We start from the raw sequence: 21209 nt of genomic DNA, 5'->3' as shown, positions 1-21209 counted from the left end.
AACAGTATCCAAAAACATCAAGTATCTAGAAATCAACTTATCAAAAAAGGTAGAAAACCTTTATGTAGGGAACTACAAGTCATTGTAGAAAGGAATAGGGGGTTGGAGTGATAGCACAGTGGGTAGGGCATTTGCCTTGCATGCGGCCAACCCGGGGATTGATTCCCGGCATCCCATATGATCCCCCAAGCACTGCCAGGAATAATTCCTGAGTGCATGAGCCAAGAATAATCTCTGTGCATCGCCGGGTGTGACCCAAAAAAAAAGAAAAAATAAAATAATAATATTTTAATAAAAAAGAAAGAAAGAAATAGAAGAGGACCTCAAAAAAACAAAACAAAAAAATATATATTCCCTGTTCGTGGATCGATAGCACAGCAGTAGGGCATTTGCCTTGAGCACAGCCCGACTTGGCTGAGCCAGGTTTGATTCCTCCGCCCCTCTTGGAATGCCTGGCAAGCTACCAAGAGTATCTCGCCTGCACAGCAAAGACTGGCAAGATACCCGTGACGTATTCGATATGCCAAACACAGTAACAACATGAGGGAGACCTGTTATGGGGCCTGCTCGAGCAAATCGATGAACAATGGGAAGACAGTGGATTGGAAGAATCAACATTGTCATAATGACCATCCTAATAGATTTAACGCAATCTCCAGGCTGTAGGCAGAAATATGCGGGGGGGGGGGGGGGGGCGGAGGGGGATGCCTGGTAATGTATGTTGGAAAAGCGTCTGAAACCTAAACCAGCCTGGAGGCCTTTAACATAAAAGACTAATCTCAGGAACCTTCAGAACCATTGAGTGCAGAATTGCAGGCCAGGTACAAGGACATCTTCCTGGGAGGAGAGGTGGCTGGACCCCCAAGACCAGACGAAAAATATACTGCAAGCTGCTCCAACCTTTCCCCCTTAGCAATCAGCCTAATAAAAGACTGGGGGAGGGACCGTTTAGTAAAACCATTTATACACAACCCGGCAGAGGAAGATGTGTGCCATGCCACCAGCATCTCCTCCAAAGTACTTTCAGACTTTCACACCAATTTCTGCAGTCTGGGGAAAACAGCACAGAAACCCGTGTGCCTGGAGTACGCACTCATTCTCCTCACTCTGGAGAAACTCTATTCGCTCTTGAACACATATCTAAATCTATGTCGGGTCTAGCCTCCCTTTATTTCCCCCAATAAACTTGTTTTACTTCACTATTGGTCTCCTCCTGAAATTGTTGGGTGTGAAGGAAAGGCAGGGTGTGAAGGAAAGAAAGCCAGGGAGAATATTGAAGACTGACTTTCCTTCCCTGCAAAGAGCAACTCCTTCTTCAGCCTGAGTCCCCAGCTCCCCAGCAAACAATCCCCCCACTCTACACAACAGGTGGGCTTCAGGCACTGCTTGACAGCCATGGGGACGTGACTGCTAGCAGAATGTGAGCACTGGGGGCCGGAAGATAGTACAGCACCTAAAATGCTTGCCTTGCATGAGGCTGACCTTGTTAACGTCCAAGGAATCAATATTGCAGCCCAACAAAAGTGCACAGTAGAAATGACATCTGCACTCCTATGTTCATTCCAGCACTGTTCACAATAGCCAGAATCTGGAAAGAACCCATATGCCCAAGAACAAATGACTGGTTGACTGGTTAAAGAAACTTTGGTACATCTACACAATGGAGTACTATGAAGCTGTTAGGAAAGATGAAACCATGAACTTTGCTTATAAGTGGATGGTCATGCTAAGTGAAATGAGTCAGAAAGAGAGGGACAGACATAGAAAGACTGCACTCATTTGTGGAATACAAAATAACATAATATGAGACTGACACCCAAGGACAGTACAGACAAGGGCCAGGAATATTGTTCCATGGTTGGCAGCCTGCCTCGTGACCTGGGAGACAAGGCAGCTGGAATAGAGAAGGGCTCACTAAGTCAATGATGGTTGGAGGGATCGTTCAGGATGGGAGATGTGTGCTGAAAGTAAATACAGGACCAAACATGATAGCTTCTCAGTATCTGTATTGCAAACCATAATGCCCAAAGGTAGAGAGAGAGAGTATGGGGGATATTACCTACCATGGGCAAAGGGGGAGGGGGAGGAGGGATACTGGGGACATTAGTGGTGGAAAATGTGCACTGGTGGTGGAGGGATGGGTGTTCGATCATTGTATGACTGAAACTCAAACATAAAAGCTTCGCAACTGTATCTCACAGTGATTCAATTAAAAAATAAACTCTTAAAAGTATTTACTAAAAAAAATATATTGTGGCCCAAGGTGGGTGGAAGAGAAAGGAGTTAGTTCTCCAAACCAAGGCCTCAGGTCACCCTGGCAACTCTTGGCCCAGAAGAAAGGGTCTACTTTGCTTGTATGTCTTCAGGTGCGGAGCAAGAAAGTAAGTGAGCCACACAAGCTAATTTGTAATTATACTAATGTAGTTATGAAGAACAAAGAGGTTTGACTTTTTTTTTTAGAATTTTATTTTATTAAAGCACCGTGAATTATAAAGTTATTCATAGTTGGTTTTTGGCATGCAAGGTTCCATCACCAATCCCACCATGAGCATCAGCTTCCCTCCACAAGTGGAAGAACAAAGAGTTTTGCATAAAATGTTTTAGTCTCTCTTGGTCTGATGGTGTGGGCCTCTTTTTGTGTGCAATCTATCATCACCTTCCTTCCAAATCCCCTGTGGCTCCAAATTTCCACCAGTTTTCCTCAAAAGCTGAGTTTGACCCTAGTACTCCATATGATCCCCTTAGGTCACCAGGAATGATCCCTGACCATGGAGCCAGAAGTAAGCCCTCAGCATAGCTGGGCGAGTCAGGTTGGGGCCAGGAGGGAACTTGAGGTCATCAGTGGAAAAATGGAGGCACATGGTGGTAGGACTGGAGGTAGGTTCAGTGTATGCCTGAAACCCTATTATAAACAACTTTGTAAATTGCACTATCTACATTTTAAACATTTTAATGTAGAACTACATACTGGAATACTATGCAGCTCTTAAAATGAAGCCATGCCTGTTGCTATACTATGAATGTAACTAAGGGGGTGTCATGTAAAAGAAAGAGAAAAATAAATGATCTTACTCATCTGTTATGTACAAAGAATGACAGAAAGGGAAAGAGAGGCAATATGCAATAAGAACAAGCATGAGACTGATCACAGAATTTAGGTTGCCAGAGTGAGGGGGTGGTGCTGAAAAGATTGAAGGGCCCAAGGGATGGTATTGTAGTGATGTAAGTGTCTAGAGGGTGGTGGGTTGCAGTAGCATACCTTTTGAGGAGTTGTGAAATTTGACTCCTAAAACACAGTCTTGTTAATGCCTTCAAGTGATAGGCAGCAAAGATGTTGATCTTTAGAGCACAACCTAATGGACAGGTGGTATTATAACAACCTGCTCTATCTCGAAAGAATTCCTATCCTGATGTGTCGGGTTTTTTTTCCTTCTGACAAAATAGGAATAAGAAGCTCTGGCCAAGGGGCCTGAGCAGTAGTACAGCAGATAGGGCATTTGCCTTGCACGTGGCCAACCAGGGTTCGATCCTCAGCATCTCATATGGTCCCCCGCGCACCACCAGGAGTGTGTGCAGAGCTAGGAGTAAGCCCTGAGAATTGCCTGGTGTGACCCAAAGAGCCAGAAAAATAAGAAGAAAATGAAGAATCAGCAGTTCTGGCCATAGTCCAGGGATCTAAAAGGACTGCCTTGATTCCCACAGCTTATTTTTTCAAATAAACTTCATGTAACTCTCTCCATGACATTCTTTCTCCATCCATACGACTTCTGTTTCTGTCACAGAAAGCTACTCTAATATTTGAAACTGAAACGCTACCAAAGTCTGTTCATTGAAGCATGGAATTTGTACGAATCCTAGTCCCCTTAAAGTGTGAAAAGAGTTCCTCACTCCTCACCACAGTTACAAAATAACACTCCCAGCTCATCTATTCCAAGACCCTTCGAAGCAATATTTCTGCTTAGTGATTAGCATGATAAAGGCTCGATAACCTTAATATAAAGTTATTAGTAAACAGTTAAGAAAAACAAATAAGCCCAATTACTCCATGTACATGGAACTATGGGACTTGAACAAAAAGTTCAGAAAAGATCATCTATAAATGGCTAATAAACAATAGAACAAAATGTCAATCCACATTAGTAATCAAAGAAGAGTAAATTAAAACATGATATAATCTTAACTAACTGAAAATATTGTAAAATTCATTATAATGCTGATGAGGGTGACTAGAGGCATCTGAGTAGACTGTAGCTGGTACAGCCTTCCAGAAAACAGTGTAGAAGAACAGATCTAAAGCCTTGCATGTGCCCTCAGAGGCACAAAACAGGGGTAGATACTCAAAATACCATAGTCTGCAACGTGCACTATCCGCTTCCTCTTTATAAGTAAAATCTCTATTATTTAGCAGGAATGTGTCCACTTCATGCAAAGATTTGTTTTTCTAGCAGCCCATGCAGCTAGGTGGAACCCTGTAAATACATTCTGGCCTATGATATGTGGGTGGAAATGACTGGTACAAATTCCAGCTCGCAACTTTTTTTTTCTTTTTGGGTCACACCAGCAATGCACAGGGGTAACTCCAGGCTCTGCACTCAGAAATTACTTCCGGCACTGCTTGGGGGACCATATGGGACGCTGGGGATTGAACCTGGGTTTGCTGCATGCAAGGCAAATGCCTTGCCCACTGTACTACTGCTCCAGCCCCAGACTACAACTTTATACCCCTTCTGTCTTCTTATATTTCTGGTTGGAATGCAGCTGTGATGGCTCAACTTTAGCAGCCATTTTGGATGCTGAGGAGACTGAAGATAGCAAGTCACAAAATGTGGAACAACAAAACAGAAGGAGCACAACCAACTGTGCCAGGCTTTTTAAATGCACAGAACAAATAAATTTCTATTTGGTTTAACACATGCATGCCAGTTCATACCACTTGTGGCTCACACTGCATATGGCCTACTTAACACAAATTGCAGCACCCACCACTGGTGTCAACAATTTTAACCATTAATTTGGATCCTTATCTGCATTCATTTCTAATCCTAAGTAGTATGTGTATTAATACAAATTATTCTTAATTTTCAAAAAAGAATTTTTTTATTTTAGGGTCATATCCAACTGGAACAAATGAACTTTGAATCTGGATTTATGTGCCCCAGTGGATTATCGTGAGTTTATCAATAATCCTATTTTATTCTTTGATATATGTTTTTTTTCCAGTCTTGGGACCATACCCAGCAGTTCTCAGGGCTTACTCCTGGTTCTGTGCTCAGGGATCACTCCTAGCAGTGCTCAAAAAGCCATATGTGGTGCCAGGAATCGAATCTGGGTTGGCCATATGCAAGGCAAGCACACTGCCCACTATTCTATTACTCTGGTCCCCTGTAAAATATTTTATTGAAACAAAACAATAAGATTTAGAACAACATAAAATAAGCCACTGGAAAGTACAGTGGATCAGGCTCTTGCCTTCCATGTGGTCAACCTTACTGGGATCCCCAGCACTGAGTATGGTCCCCAAATACCTTCAGAAGTGACCCTTGAGCACAGAACCCAGAGAAAGTTCTGAGCACCACTGAGTGTGACTCAAATATCCACCCACTCCCCCAAATACTCTATTTGGTAGGTAGGTTCCCAATGAACGCTGTTCCCAGCATTCCTGCCTCTATATAGTCCCTTCCGTTGAATCTGAATCTGACAATGAACCTGAAGAAAATGGGCTCCCACACAAATACTAAGACTAAGATGTCACTCTTGACCAACCCAGGTCGAGGGAGGCTGAAGAGGGATTGTTTCTTCCAGCTGCCTTTTTATGGAGGTGATACCTTCAGTGTCCTAGATTAAAGCTAGTGTCCTTGTTTCTTCAGCTCCCAAAAGCCCAATTTCTGGTTTCCAGGAGAGCAATCCAAACTCCAAAGTCTAAGGTTCTGCTTTCAGACATCGTCCTCAATGCACAGCCTCAACTTACACTGGACACACAGATGCCTTCCACCACCTTCTTCATTTTCAGCCCCTGGAAACTGTGCTCGCTTTCTTGTAGGTATCATTTAAGGATACTAGTCGTACTTTATCTAGTATGTCCAGTTCCTTGAGCAGGAAAATTTATCAGAGTATCTGGTCTACCTGCCATATGGCCAGAATTGGAAGTTTGAACTGATAGTACTTTTATAAATCAGGAAAAAAATTAAGTACCACAACTTTACTGTCCTGTTGCTTTTTCTATGACTAAAAATTCTTCATCCCTGAATGATACTAGGGATATATCCCAATGAGACTGAAATTAAGAGCTGATTCATTATTAATGCAAAGAGGACATGATAAGGCAAGGATTGGGGAGAACTCTCAAAGAGCTAAATCATATTCCTGGCATGCAAGAGACTCCAAGTTTGAGCACCACCAGGTATAGTATATCCCTGGTGGCCCTCAGCACCATTTGGAGCCCAATATTATATAATCAGGCCACTATAGTCTGACAGATTATCACTGGGAGTAGCCCCTGGAGTTCCTGAGCACTGCCTGGGAGCTTAATGAATTACTGCAAAAATATTTTAAAGAAATACTCCTAACATAGAATACTCCTAACGTTTCATTTTGAAAAGTAATTTTATTAAGCATATACTATATGCCAAACTTGACAACAATTGCTTGCCCTGCTTTTCCCAACTGATTCTCATGAGATCTTCAAACACTGACCCTGTTATCTCATCAAATGAAAGAAGATGCTGGAATGGTTAAAAGCATGGCTCAGATCTCTGGCATCTGTCTGCCTGGGTCAGAAGCCCAGCTTGGTCATTTACCCTGAGCAAGATCCAGTTTATTTCCAAGTTCCCCAATCCCATGATTTAAAAAGAAGAAAAACAGTAGCTCTCTCATAGGGTTGATGTGGGGGTGGACAAGTTAATATATGTGAAGTACCTAAGGCATAGTGAAGCTTACATAAGACTTGGCCGTTTTTGGGATTCGGGATGTGGTTCAGTGGTAAAGCATTTGCTATGTATATAGAGGCCCAGGGTTAGATCCCCAGCACCAACTAAAAATGAAAGAGAGAGAGAGAGATGGAGAGACAGAAGGACAGAGAGACAGAGAGACAGAGACAGAGAGAGATGGAGAGACAGAAAGACAGAGAGACAGAGAGACAGAGACAGAGAGAGATGGAGAGAGAGAGAAAGAGAAAGAGAGAGAGAGAGAGAGAGAGAGAGAGAGAGAGAGAGAGATGGCTGCTTTAATCCCTACCTTTGGAATCTGAGGAAGTCAAACAACCTGGCTCCTAGAAGCAGAACTGGAAGTGGAATCCAGGCTGTCTGTCTCCGCACATATTGGAGAAACTGGACAGTGCTGGACACCAAGCTTCTGCTATAAGTCAAACAGTGGTCCTCCCCACCCCAGGCACAATGGTTCGGGGGTACAGGAAGACAGGTGTCCCCTCCTTTTCCAAAGCCTCAAGGTTTTATCGCTGCTGTTGTTATTTATAAGGTACATTAGTACCGGTTTTCATTGACAGGAAGGAATCCGATGGAGCTTTTCTGACTCTTGGAAAACAAATTCAAGTCCAAAATGAAACTTGCCTGCAGCCCCAGTTTGAGCAGCTGCTATTCTAGAAACCGCGTCCTCCCAGCTCCTCTGATGGCCTTAGATGGGCGGTGGATGGGTCCTGTCATCCCCGGCTGTGACTCTTAAATTCATGCTATTTTAGGTTTCATATGATTTGGCAGGGTCTAGGGAGGTGACGGTGGTCTGGGAATACTCACAGATGTTTCCTGTGAATGGATAGTCATCGCTTCCTCAGCCTTGGGCTATTTCAGCTGTTGGAAGTCCTCCTAGGCATTTCACTTTAGGAGAACAAGGAGGGACCAGGTGCCAAGGACCGGTCTATGGACGCCCCATCCTCCAAGTGAGCACAGTTTCAAATGGAGGATGGAGACCAAGAATGAAGACATGGGCAGAGATAAGGCATAGCCTCTTGGACTCAGAAAATCACTGCCGAATTCTGCCTAACTGGGCACAGGAAGGGCAGGCAATGTGGAGACATAGCTGGGATCTGTCTTCCCCAGCAAGCTTGCAGTTTGAGAGCCCAACCAATAGCACCCACTATGAGACGTGTTGGCCAGGTACATGCTGAGGGCCGCATCCTCATCCCTCTAACTTCAGCTCTCAACTAGAGATGGAATGACTATATCCACTACTTAAACCATACATTGAATTTTTTTCCCTTGCAGTTCCAGGGCCTGAACTAAGGACCTCACACCTAAAAAGCAAGTGATCTACCTCTGAGTTACATCTCAGTCCTAAAGTGACTGCACAATAGCCAGGATGTGGAAACAGTCCAAGTACCCAAATGGATGAATGGATCTAATAGTTTAGTATAGATAGATGGATAGATAGATATTGATACAATGGAATACTATGCAGCTCTAAGAAAGAACAAAATCATGCAATTTGCAACATGAATGAAATAGAGCATACCATGCTGAGCAAAGTCGGCCAGAGAGAAAGAGATAAAGACATAATGAGGGGTTGGAGCACAGCAGGTAGGGCGTTTGCCTTGCACGCAGCCAACCCAGGTTCAATTCCCAGCATCCCATATAGTCCTCCGTGCACCACTAGGAGTAATTCCTGAGTGCAGAACCAGGAGTAACCCCTGTGCATCGCCAGGTATGACCCAAAAAGAAAAAAAGAAAAGACAGAATGACCTCACTCATGTCAAATCTAAAGTTGCACAGTGTAGTAGCAACAATCCATTTGGTGGGAGTGGGTCATTTTACAAGGATGGTTGTGGGGTTCCTGGGTGGAGGGCGGTGGGTAGCCTGTGATGGAGGTAACGTTGGAAATATGTACATAGGAAACTACCAATAACAGTATTATAAATCACAGAACCTCCATTAAAATTTAATAATAATAATGCATGTGTTGAAACCCAATCTCCAATATGATGATATTAAGTACCAGGGACTTGGGGCGGGGATTAAGTCATTTGATGGAGGCCCTCATGAAGGGATTAAGCTACCAGTCTGTGAAGTCTCCGAACTCTATAAAATCATCACTTGAAATAGCCCCTCCTGCAACAACAGTGACCAAAGAGGTTGACTCAGACCAAATGACTTAGGTGGCAGTAATGAGGACGGGTGGGAAGAGAACACTAACCAAAGTCTGTGTGCCAGAGACTGGAAATCTGAGCTCTTTTCCTCTGCTCTGCACCCATCATGGCACTGTACCAACTCCTGGAGCAAGAAGCAACTATTGTGAAAAGTGGGTCCACATGATGCTCAGTGTTAGACTGAAAGTCCACTGCAGGCAGGAACGAGGACAGTGATAGAGCCCTCGAACCTACATATTGCCTGGGTGGTGGGGGGTCCATCACCAGGCAATATGTAGGTGTGGGGGGGGGAATAAATATCTGCAGCATCTATGGGTGAAGGATGAAGGAATGAAAATATGCCCGCTAATCATCACAACCACGTTGTAAACTTTCACTCTGGAAAGAGAGTGAGTTCAGAGAGGTTGTCGCCACCTTCCAGGTCACTGCAGCTGGAACTCACACCCACCCATGTCTGGCTCTCAAACCAGACTCTTTCCCCAGTATTTCTTTTTTTGCCAAAAGGAAACAAAGCCAATCTCCGACCTCAGAGGCTTAGTGTGGAGATTGAATGAGAGAAAGTGTATGAATGGGTTTTGCAAACTCTGCAGTTGGAAATGCTGGTGGCTGCTTTTAATATGGAATCACCTGAAGCCAAAATAGCACATCTTAAGTGAAAGTTGCAGCACTGAGGGGAAATGGGACCATTTGGAGGCAAGAGGACTGCTGCTCAGTTTGGACCAAGTGGACAGCGTACTCCGCCTCCCCTTCCCAGTACACGCTGCGATACCCCCAGACACTTGGCCGTGCAGGGCTGCAGTTAGGCAAAGGAGACTGTACAAAATCACATCTCACTCCGGGCAGAACTCTCCAAAGATTGTCCCACGTCCACTCTGTGGGACCAGAAAACCATCACCAGGAAGAGGCGTTCTGGAGAGCGATTCAGAAGCTGCCCAATTTCTTTGCCTTCCACGTAGGGAACCTCCCATTGATTCCTGGGTGAACCATCAAATTTGTAACTTCCCTGGTTCAATCAAATATTTAATCAAGCTTCTGCCATAAATTAGAAATCAAAAAACACTTTTATTTAAGGAGTCTTCCATATTATGCACTTCTCTGCATTTCTTGTACTAGCTGTAGCTGTATTTTCCTAGTAAGAACCTATGCCCGGCATAAACATTGGCCCAACAAAATCAGAAACTCAAAGCCCAGATGCAAAAGAGAGGGCTAGATATCCTTCTACCATTACGTTCTTGATCCCTACCAAAAGGAAGCTTAAAACAGATCAGAAAGTAGATAGCAATTAAATAAGATATTTGCCACAAATGCCTTTTTGAAAAACGTAAGAAAGATAATTAGCCTAGAGTGGCTTACAAAGTACAAAATCTCTTGTGTTTCCAAATCCTGAATCATCAGGACCGGGGTCCCACAGGGGACAATCTTTTATTTTAAAGCTGAAAAAAAAATGAGGCAATGAGAAACTGAAAGATTATTTTTAAAACCAGTTTGAGAATGCAGCTCCAACAATTCTGGCTCTCCCTCTATCTCTCTGGCCCTCCCTCCCTCCCTCTTGTTCTCACTCTCTTTCTCCTGCCTCCCCCGTCTCTCTGTCTCTGTCTCTGTGTCTCTGTCTCTCTGTCTCTATGTCTGTCTCTCTTTCATTCTCTCTGTCTCTCTCTCATTCTCTCTCTCTCTCTCTCTCTCTCTCTCTGCTAATCTAAGGCTACTGGTCAAAAGCTGGTCACTTAGACAGCTGCTCTGGTCATAGGATTAGGAGGAATGGTGGACTGGCCACATCTGCTTGATGCAGAGATGCAGATCACTTTGGCTGAATGCAGGTTTGGTTGGTGTTGCCAGAATTGTGATAGGTTTTTGAAAGAAATCAGAAGTCCTTTCTTTGGGGTGTGAGACAGAGTGAATAAAACCTTCAGCTTTTTCTATGTCGAGTTAAAAGGTTTGGCCAGACAAATACAGCTCATTGATCAGCATCAGCAAGCGACCCCCTCTTGGATGACAGCCCAGTCCCTCCACAAGCCTGCAGAATGCTCTGAGTACCAGAGTCCCAGCTCTCCGTCCTTTACTTACCTGTAATGTGCACCTTTAAATGATCACGGAAGCTTCTTTGAACCTCAGTTTCCTCATCTGTAAAATGGATCAAGGGGCATCTGCCTTATTTCTTTCATATGTGTTTATTTTTCATAAACCAAGAAAGCAAGGGTCATGTGTTCTTATGATGAATATAAAGTCTGTGCTCAATCAAAGTAAGATGAAATAAATATTAAAAACATTTCTGGGGGCTGGATCGAAAGTACAGCAGGTAGGACCTTTGTCTTGCATGCGGCTGACCCAGGTTCAATTCCCAGTATCCCATATGGTCTCCCCAGCAACACCAGAAGTAATTGCTGAGTGCAGAGCCAGGAGTAACTCCTGTACATTGCCGGGTGTGACCCAAAAGGAAAAAAAATAACATTTCCAATTGGAAAGCTCTTTGAAAATAGAGAATGGGTACTAGAGATATAGTACAGTGAGTAGGGCACTTGCCTTGCATACAGCTGACCTGTGTTCAATCCCTCGCATCCCACATGGTCCCCTGAAAGCCTCCCCCCCAGTGCAGAGTCAGGAATAACCCTTGGAGCACACCGAGTGTGGCTCCAAACAACACAGAATGTGAATCATCAAGCTGAACGCTAGTTCTCAGACTCTTTCAATGTTGTCCAGAAAGTTTTTCCATACCGTTTGTCAAAAGAAACCCATGGTGTGTTTTGCTTCCAACTCCCAAAATTCTTACAATAAAAGGAATTCGCGGTCTCTGTTTAGTAACTTAGAGGAAAAGAGAAAGAAAAAAAAAGGTCAAAAGAGAACAAGTGAGAGACAGAGAAAGAGGGAAGCTGGAGGGAGGGTGAGAGGGAGAGAAGAAAGAGAGAAGAGAGTGATTTTATGCAAATTTGATTTCCCTATAATAATCTAGCGCTATTCTGCTAGCAGGAATTATCTCTGCAGGCTGGCAGCTGCGGTAGGCAGTGAATTAAAAATGGCTCTGTATATGGGAAAATCTGTTCTATAATCAGTGCTATTCTGGGATGGGACATCAATCTAGCCCAGCTCCCATGATACTCCACTTGTATAAATGACATACAAGAGTGAGGTAGAAGCTCCTGTTACATCATGACTGGGAATTCTGCCCCACCTGACACTACACCAGTGGCCTGAGATGGAAATGGAGGAGGCCAATCAGTTAAAGTGATCAAGCCCCTGAGCTGAAGAGACTCAGAGGGAAAGCAACCCTTTCAACAATGATGCGCTCAACTCAGCTGGAATCAACTGCCCAGCTCAGGGTTGAGAGGGATTCCCCACATTTCCTCTGCTTCCCTTCGTCCTGCCTTCTTTCCTCCTGTCCGCTCTCCCTGCCCATCTTTCTTTCTTCCTTGCCCTTTCCTCCAGCCCATTCCTCTCCCTTCCTTCCACCTTCCTTCCCTCCCTTCCCTCTTCCCTCCATTTCCCTCCCTGCTGAATCTCATCCAGAATGCAACACGAGCCATAAGACACCAGGCAAATAAATGCTACCAAAGGGCTCTTCGTGGGAGAGATGCCAGCTACAGGAAAACATTTTCGGAAATAAGCAACCATCCTAGGGCTTCACACGCAATGCCATCACAGTCCTAATGAAGCAAGTGCTGGGTCAGGAAAATGCTCTCCCCCCGACTGGCAAATAGGTTCATGTTAGCACGGATAGGCCTCATGGCAGTCACAGCTATCTTGCCCAAGGAAGACGAGACTGTGGCTAAGCAAAGCCTCCCATGCCTCTGAGTGAGCCTCTCTCCTTTATCACATCCCTGGCGCTCTCGGGTCTGGGATCGCACCCGAGGCAGCCTCATTCCTGGGGCCAGACATACCAGCACTGTACATGCTCAGAATGGCAGGTAACAGGGGATCCGAACATTGCACTGTGTGGATGCGTTCGCCTGGGCTACTGCCTTTATTTTGTCTAAAGTCGGGGGAAAGGGCTGGAGAGATACTAAACAGGTAAGGCGTTTGCCTTGCATGTGGCTGACCCAGTTCGATCCCTGGCATCCCATTTCATCCCCCAAATCCCATCAGGAGTGATTCCTGAGTGCAGAGCCAAGAATAATCTCTAAGCATCACCAAGGTTGGCCCAAAAACCAATAGATAAAGTTGGAGGATAAACAACCTGATTTAAATGACTTGGTGCTCTCCAAACTAACAAAGAAACAGAAAATACACGAAATGCTAAGAAACCTCTTCTCCCAGGGGCAGTTGGGGAAATGGAGACAATGGTGGAGGGAAGGTGACAGAAGTGGTGGGATTGGTGTTGGAATATGGAATGCCTGCAACAAATGCATCAAGAACTATTTTGTTGGGGACTGGAGCAATAGCACAGTGGGTAGGGCATTTGCCTTGCACACGGCCGACCTGGGTTCGATTCCCAGCATCCCATATGGTACCCCAAGCACCGCCAGGAGTAATTCCTGGGTGCAGAGCCAGGAGTAACCCCTGAGCATCGCCAAGCGTGACCCAAAAAGCAAAAACATAAAAATAAAAAATAAAAAAGAACTATTTTGTAAACCACTGTGTATAAATAAAGACCAAAAAAAAAAGCCTCTCCCAAATTAGAACTGGTCCCCCCTTTCCCAAGCTTTTAAACTTTGCCCACACAAAACACCCATGAGTGCAGAGACCCACAGGGCTGGTTCCACACACGGCCACAGGACGTGGCTCAGGTTGTCTGGAGACCTGCAGGGAGAGCAGGGCTGCCTCCTGCCGGGCCCGACCAGAGCTGAAGCAGCTCAAGAGGCCCAGCAAGCACTGAATCTCCTCTCGACCTCAGGAACTGAGTGTACAGCACCTAGCGAGCTCTTTATAGCTCCACGGAAATGCCAGGAATGTTCTCCAGATGCAGCCTCAAGAGAGAAGCAAGCATTCCTTCATGCTACCAAATGCCCCTCCCCCACCAGCCCACTCTCTAGCCCTTGATTCTATTCTAGAGGAGAAATCATTTCACGGTGCCTTTTCTTGGTTTTCCTTTGCTTTTTAAAAGCCTTTTCCCCTTCCCCTCGGCTACAACAGCTGTAGGTACCAGGCCCGCCAGGCACGCAAGAGTTTTGTGTCCAAGTCCATCCTCTGTCTTGGGAAACTCTGGAGGGCCTCAAAGTTCTGATGAAAGACTCAAAAGCTGCCTACATTATCACTTCGGTGGGAAAGCCAACCGGGGTGGCACGGCAGGGTTAATTTAAAAGACAGCTGCATCCGTTTTGCTCATTACTCTTCATGTATAAACTGCAAATTGCATTTGAAAATATTTTCTTAAAAATAAAATTGTCATTTCTGAGTCTCCTGCCGGCACCCGGTGTCTGGGTAGAGGAAGTCGCATAAATGTGAATGGGGAGGGGGGTTAGAGGGGGGCGTCCAGGGGCCCTGCCTGGAGGTAGCAGGCCATGCCCTACTGGTCCTGTCACATGATAAAGGAGGCAAAGCCCCAATAGCAGGGGTCCACGTGAAATCAATCATTCTGCAGCTTGGGGAAACTGTGCCTTACGCCTCTGGATTCTCTCTAGTGACTCTGCGTTTTTCATTTTTATTTGTTGGGGGGACATGCGGGGAAGTTGAACTGTGCTGGGGATGGCTCCCAGCTCTGTGCTTGGCAAATGGGTTTAGCCAAATACAACACAAGTGCCTCACCCACTGTCCTCACCCCCGTCCTCACCCCCAGTACTATCTCTCCAGCCCTGATGGCATTTTTAGAGGCAATGGAAGGGATGGGCCCCATGTTTTATCTTCCAGTTAAACTTGTTCCCTTTCTTGTGGATCTAAATTGGTTTCCCGGGGTGACCCCAGGAATCCTGAAAATAAGAACGAACCCCTTTTGTAAAAGAGAATCAGGGAGCCAGGAGTCCTCTGGACGTCGAGTTAAGAGGCTTCTACATGCCTAGTTCCTTCTCTGGAAAACGGGAACCATCATCATACCGCTTCCCCAGTGTCAGGAGAAAAAAATCCGCTGATTCATGTAACATGTCTGTGAGGATGGCTGGCACATGGTCAGCACACAGGAAATGCAGACCCAAATGTATAAATACAGAATCAACATACTTCCTGAGCCTGAAAATAGAAGGCAACTACGGAATCATTTCTTTTTTGGGGGGGGGGGGGGGGGGCAAAGATTTAATTGGATTAAGGAGCCCTGGATTCAACACCTGAACCCACAAATCAATTTTAACATAATGGAAAAAGGACAGACAGATAGTGTACCTCCTGGTGGGAGGCCATAAGAGGGGCACACCATCTATGAAATATTTCTATGAAATCATGGCACTGAACTTGATCAACCAACTGGTTTGAAGAGTTTGCAGGAGAGAAAATAAAGGAGCAGAGAAACATCAGGGACTCAAGCAGTGAGATGTAGACAGAAACCAGCAAGAACCCAACAGGACACATTACCTGCTTCTTCAACTAAGTGTAAATAACAGGGGGAGGGAGGGAGAGAGAGAGAGAGAGAGAGAGAGAGAAGGAGGGAGAGAGGGAGATGGAGAGAGGGAGGGGGAGAGAGGGAGGGGGAGAAGGAGAGAGGGAGAGGGAGAGAGAGAGAGAAGGAGATGGAGGGGGAGGGAGAGAGAGAGAGAGAGAGAGAGAGAGGGGAGAGAGAGGACTTAGAGCCAAAGAAGCATAAATAAACATGTGCCTCATTTTGATCTTACCTCAAAGAACCCTAGTGGACAATGCCAAAACCTAAACTGCAGTCATTTAACTGGATATTCCTGACCTTAAGGAATTGATCTCTCACAAGTAAATCTGGGAAGAGAGCAACTAGCTGCAGAGGTGCCTCCGGACCCCAAAGTCACCATACAGTTAAAAATTTAACTCCAGTTGTATCACTCTATTTAAAATGTTAGAATTCCTGGAGTGTGTAGCCGCATTTGCAGCTGCAGAACCTCTCCTACTCGACACCACTAATGTACCAAGAGTAGCACACCACGTTTGATAGGGTGTAAAGAAGAAGGCAACCAATCTCCATCAAAAATTTTCAAAAAATAGCACACAAGTATTAACCTGTAACAACACGTTCATAATCTCTTATACAAGGGCTTACTGGCTCCAGGGTAAGATTCAACAGTCTTCACATACTTTCTTCTAAGGAAATTTTTATGGACCATTTTTAACAGAGTATTCATAACAAGCAATACAAAATAAATTAAGACCTGTTTGGGGGGCAGGCTTGGGTGGGGGTGGGAAAATTTGAAATAATGGTGGTGCGGTTGGTATTAGGGTATTGAATGTAATAAATGGCTGAGCAACTTTATAAAAATAAAATTAAATTCAAATAAAAGAAACTATTCTCAATTAGCTACTTAGACCACTGGGTGATGGCCTCTAATTCCCTTCCCCTGACTGGGGTGGCCTTCAGTGGTGCCCTTCTCCAACGGGGATGTGACCGAAGGGATGGCTGGAACCTCTAGACTGTTCATCTTCCAGCTTCTACCTCGGTGTCTCAGGAATCTTGCTCTTGAGACATTCCCTCTTGGGACTCGATGGCCATGAAAGAAGCAATGTAGGCCTTGTGGACAGACCATCCCTAGGAAGGAACCGGACAGGCCATCTCTAGGAAGGAACTGGACAGACCATCTCTAGAACTGGCTGCCTCAGAGTTCCCCTTAGTGATCTGAGTTAGCCCCTGCATATCCAGTGAATTTCTTTCTCTTGATGACTGTAACCCCAACTTCAATCTGATTTGCCTTACAGACGCCAAGTGAAACTGCCACCAGAGCCCAGTGAGACCACAGAGACATAAGAAATGACAATAGGGTCTGGAGAGACAGTACATGGGATGGGACATTTGCCTTGCATGCAGATGATGTTTCCCAACATCCCATAGGATCTCCCCAGCACCATCAGAAGTAATTTCTGAGTGCAGAGCCAGGAGTAACCCCTGGCCATCGCTGGGTGTGACGCAAAATCCAAAAAGAAAAAGTGAAAACAATAAACTATTGTTTGAAGTCACAGATCAGAAGTGGTTTGTTGTGTGGCAAAAAGATAATCAGACAAATTTATCTCTGGGAGGCGTATCCTTTAAGTATTTACAGAAGAAATGATACCATACATGGGATTTTCAAATTAATCCAGTTGAGGTAGGGGGTACCGTTGAAACAAGCTTGCCCATGTGTTGCTAATTGTTAAAGCTGAGAAACTGGATCACTGGGAATCATTACACTCTTCTCTCGACTCTTGAATATCTCTGAACTGTTTTTGAAAGTCTATTTAAGAGCTCTAGATTTCTCAAGACAAAATTTTAAGACCTCAAGGAAAAGAATATTAGCTGTGAGGCGATTCTCTGTTGTACGCCTCCCAGATGTGATTTAAAGGTGTGTTATTGATAAGTTCATTATTACCTGTCTAGCCCCGGGACGCCTTTCTCTGAGAAGCAGCTAATCACCTTGAAGGAACATAGCATCAAGGGTGAAATTCAAGCCCCACTCCACCGCCTTCCTTCCAGCTGGGAATTTTTGAGTATGCTCTTCCCCATCTCTGATCTTCGCTGCCTTGGGTGCAAAAAAGGTTGTTTCCTGATGAATCGGTCCAATTCTTAAATAGTTAAAGGGACAACAAACAAGGGCTATAAAAGTATAGCTATGATTGTTGTGAGCTGCAGTGGAGAAAATATCACTTAATCTCAAGGTCCTATCTCTATTATATCACTGTAGACCATCTGCCTCACTGGAGAAGTACTGTTACATTTCCGGTATTTTATATCCTCATATTCAAGAGTTGGCCAGAACTTTTTTTTCTCTCTGGAGGGTGCACTGGAAATGGTCTGGCTCAAATATAAGATATACAAGCTATGTAAGATTTATACAGTTAGGGTGGCATTGGGGGGGGAGTACATTTTAAAGGCATAGCTACTCGTCAGAAATGAGGTGCTATATTAGGACAAGGAACATGTATCTTCAATGAGAGGTCAGCCACACTACCACTTATTCTGAATAGCTCCATATGCAGTCCCTCAGAGTGACAAATCAGAAATGCATCCACACTGGACAACTGACTATTGTCCTATTCAGCACCAAAAAGGCTGACAAGTCATTAATGTCCTGAATATACTGAATTAAATTAAAAGTTTAGAGTTTCATTAGGGATCACTCCTGCTACTGTACACTCTATGAGGTTGGGTGAATGTATATCCATATATCTATCATCATTGTATCATAGAGGATAACTTCTCTGCCCTAAAAATCCTTTGTGTTCTAATATTTCTTGCTCCCCTTAAACCCATTACCACCACTGATCTGTCTACTGTTTCCAAAGCTCTGTGTTTTCTGTATTGTCTGACAGTGGGAATCCTACAGAACTTACAAAACAGTGATTACCCCAAGAACACTGTCTTTTCACAGTGGCTACTATTACCTCAATGCCTACTAATATGCAGGGAAGATTTTTCCACCCCTTTTTCACTTTATTTATTTATTTATTTATTTTTTACAGGAATGCTCATTTCCTGCTAGCACTGAATTATCCCCCATTGTCTGGTCTGGATATTCCACAGTTTATTAACCCACTTACCTACTGAATGGCATCCTGGTTGCCATCCAAGTTTGGGGTAATTATAAATCAAGCAGTTACAAACATTGCTGTACAGGCTTTTAGGAAAACACGAGTTTTCATCTCACCCAAGGACCATGACTGTTGAATGTAAGAGTAGGGTTAGGTTTATGGGAAACCACTCAACTTGCCTCTAAAGAGCTCTGACATTTTGCATTTTCACCAGTAATGAACAAGAGTTCCTGTAGTTCCAAATCCTCTCTTGGACTTTGTGTTATCATTTAGTCTCATTTTCTTCTCTCTCTCTTTTTTTTTCTGTCTGGCAGGGGCAGGAGGTGGAGGAAGGAGGGTGGCGGGTGACGACTCAGTGGTGTTCACTGCTTTCTCCTCATTCTGCATTCAGGGACCATTCCTGACACAACTCAGGGGACCACATAGGATGCCAGGAATCAAACCCAGATCACCAAGCACTCCTACTTACCCACTGTACTATATCTCCAGCCCCTAATGTTCTTTTTACGATGACAGGACTTGAACCCAGAGCATCATACCTGCAAAATAAGTGATCTACCACTGAGCTATAATCCCAACTGAACCATTTTTTTTCTCTTAATAAGGAAACTGACTTTAGACTCTGAATGAAGAGCTTGGAACCCAGGCTTTCCAACTGCTGTCCATTTTTCTTAGAGCATATCTCCAAAAATTAACCTTTGGGGCCAAATCCCACCCATTCCCTGCATGCTGTGAGCTAAGAATGGTTTTCATAGCTCTTAAGGGAGGGAAGATTTAAAAAAAAGAAGAAATTGGAGATGACACATATTCCCAAATTGTAGTCCTGAAACCAGTTTTGGGGGGTCTCCAACCATGCTGACTGTCCCCCTCCTCTGTTTCTGCTTGTGCTCTCCATTGGCAGAACTGAGTAGTGCCCAGAGAGATACTCTACCGCCTGCATTTGCCAACTTCCACAAGAATCAGGACCAATTAGAAATGCAGTTTCTATAAGGACAATCTTGGGCTTGGCATTGGTCCTCTAAACCCAGACTGTGTTCCAAATGTGCATTTCCTTACGCAGTGCTCGTCCTCACAGAGCTCTCCCGACTGTGCTCATCACCATAGAACTCTCTGGACTGCGGAGACAGTTTCACCTGATACAAGTGGGGATGCTCGCTGTGGAAAATGCTGCCTTTGCACCACCCACCCTCAAAAGTAGGTCCCTGAGATTTAGTCACTGGTTTCCCCCTTCAAGGGAGCTAGACAGCACCCCTCCTGGCTGCATTTTTTTTCCTTCCCTCATTCCTGGATGTTTGTTTACACACAGCAGGAGGACAGGTAAGCAGATAAAAAGCCTTGCAGAATGAATAAAGGAAGACAAGGCTATGGAAAAACACGAGAAGGCAAGATTAGAGGAGCCGCCCCAGGGAAGAGAGTTTACAAGTGAGCGACTGGAAAGAGAGATTACACCAAGCGCTCAGTGGCCAGGAGGAAGAATCGCCAAGACAAAATCGCCAGAGGCAAAGGTTATTTCAAATGCACAAATCTCCCCACCTGAGTGTGGACCAAGTCACTGAAATAATGAATTTCATTCTGGCTATTAGCTTCTCTGGTTGGCTGGGACCCCTACTGATATTTCAATCCAGACCCACGCTGGGGGCATCAGAAAGGACAGGGACCAGGGGGAATGGGCAATAGCAATCTCTTTCTGCTGCCTGCTTCCCAGCCAGGGCCAAGGGGAGGGGGACCCCCAACATTTAGACGCTGGGAAGGTAGAAGGGACCAACTTCTTATATCCCCAAAGTCATCTTATGAATAATAAAGAGGGGCCAATTACTGGACCTGTCCTGTTAAGCTAGTCCCCAAATTAAATCCTTTCCACCTCTTTACGTCTTTAATCCTTGTAACAACCCTTTAAGCTAAGTAATAGGAACAAGGCTTGGAAGAGATTTAGTGAATGACTAGGCTGCAAAGGAGCTAGGACAGGAAGCCAGGGGCCGACAGAGGAAGCACAGCCAGGAGGGCACTTGCCCTGCACGCAGACAACCTGAGTTCAATCTCCAGCACCCCGTACAGTTCCTTGGGCCTGCCAAGAGTGATCCCAGAGTGAAGGAAGGGCCAGGAGTGAGCCCTGAGCCCTGCCGAGTGTGGCCAAAAATAACAATAACAACAAAACAGAATCCAAGGCCCACACTAAAATCATCATGACACTAATCGCCCAAAGGGCGTCTGTGAAGAAAACAACCTCAGTGTAGTAAATGAATACAACATATGCTAAGTGAGTTCAAATGAGGCTCCTTCAGACCACTAGGTAAACTCACCCTTATTTATAATCACATTTTAAAAACGTGGAAGGGGCTGGAGCAATAGCACAGTGGGTAGGGCATTTGCCTTGCATGAAGCCGACCCAGGTTCGATTCCCAGCATCGCATACAGTCCCTCGAGCACCACCAGGAGTAACCCCTGTGCATCGCTAGGTGTGACCCCAAAAGCAAAAATATAAAAATAAAAAACGTGGATTTCAGATACACTTATCTCATCCCGCCCAAAAGTTTAAGGAGGAATGGAAGGAACCCAGTGGGTTTAACCAAAGATCATT

General features: G+C 44.8%; 1 protein-coding gene across 3 annotated transcripts in view; it reads right to left on the bottom strand.

Annotated features, from left to right (window-relative positions):
• PPARGC1A (PPARG coactivator 1 alpha) overlaps window positions 1–21209 on the bottom strand; it is a 705257-nt gene that overhangs the window by 619830 nt on the left and 64218 nt on the right. The gene's annotated exons all lie outside the window — the stretch shown is intronic.

This window comes from Sorex fumeus, unplaced genomic scaffold (genome assembly GCF_029834395.1).
Source record: "Sorex fumeus unplaced genomic scaffold, SorFum_2.1 ptg000055l, whole genome shotgun sequence".
Classification (NCBI taxonomy): domain Eukaryota; kingdom Metazoa; phylum Chordata; class Mammalia; order Eulipotyphla; family Soricidae; genus Sorex; species Sorex fumeus.
This window is presented reverse-complemented; position numbering and strand designations above follow the sequence as displayed.